The sequence below is a fragment of the Nannochloropsis gaditana genome, assembly GCF_000240725.1.
Source record: "Nannochloropsis gaditana CCMP526 unplaced genomic scaffold scaffold368, whole genome shotgun sequence".
NCBI classification, from domain to species: Eukaryota; class Eustigmatophyceae; order Eustigmatales; family Monodopsidaceae; genus Microchloropsis; species Microchloropsis gaditana.
In genome coordinates, this window is record NW_005803585.1 from 23,580 (window position 1) to 24,741 (window position 1,162).

Below are 1,162 nucleotides of genomic sequence, written 5' to 3' on the forward strand. Positions count from 1 at the left end.
CTCCCTCCCTCCCTCCCTCCATCCTTCGCTTCCGTCCTTCCTTTGGGCCTTACCCCCTTATCCTTTCTCCATGTTTATTCTGGCCCTGGATCCTGCCACCCTTGAAAACGAGCTCCACCTGCAAGCTTGCCATACGTGCTCCCTGTCTGGAAAGAGGCTGACGGCCATGCTGGATCCCTTCCGGCCCCCAACTTCCTCCTCCCCTGCCCCTTGAACCCTCCTCCCTGTCGGGGGCACAATCTGCGCATCCCATGAAAAGACTCAGGCGTGTAACTATACAGTACTTATTCCCTCTCTCTCTCCTTCTATCCCCTTTTCGGTTCTTCCCCTGTCACAGGAGCTGTCGCTCGTCGCGGGAGGGCTAGGGTCCACTGCCCTCAGCGAGCTCTCCTCCCTCCACCAGGCCCTCTCCAGCCTCCTGCTCGTGGACGCCGCTGCGGAGGGAGGGAAGGAAGGAGGGAAGGAAGGAGGAAAGGAAGGACGGAAGCGGTGGAAGAGGGACCTGCCCGCCTCCGTCGTGACCATGTCCGCGGGTAGCTGCGACTTGAAGTTGTTAAGGGTGCTTCAAACCCTGATGGGTCTGTCCGAGAAGGAAGCGGAACGGGAGGAGGACGACGAGGAGGAAATGGAGGGCGAGGAAGCAGGCAGACGGCCAGGACACGGCGAGCAGGCAGAAGGAGGAGGGGGAGCGGGCCCCCCGCCCTCCCTCCCTCCCTCTACCTCGCCCTCCCCCGCGTCCCACATGGGCGTGGTCCTCCTCCGAAAGCTGCAGCTCGAGCCCCTGTGGGAGTCGTTGAGTGAGTGTCTGTCGGTGGTGGCAGCCTTGGAAGGGATCTCGGAAGGTAGGGGAAGCAGCGGAGAAGGCGGGGCGAGCCCGGGGGAGGCATTGGGGAGGGAGAGCACGGAGCCGTTGGACGGAGAGGGGGGAGACGGCGAGGATGGCGAGGGCGGGGGGCGGAAAGCCTCCTTGACCACGTCTTCCTCCATGGCAGGACTCTTGGCGAAGATGCTGCCTTTGCTGGAGGCCTTCTTCTTGTGCAACGCCTGGGAGGTGATGACGGCGCACAAGAAGAAACAGAAGGAGGAAGCCCGCAGGGAGTCGTGGGGCCCCCGGGAACGGGAGAGAGAGCGCGCGAGGGAGCGTCGGCGGGCACAGCAACTG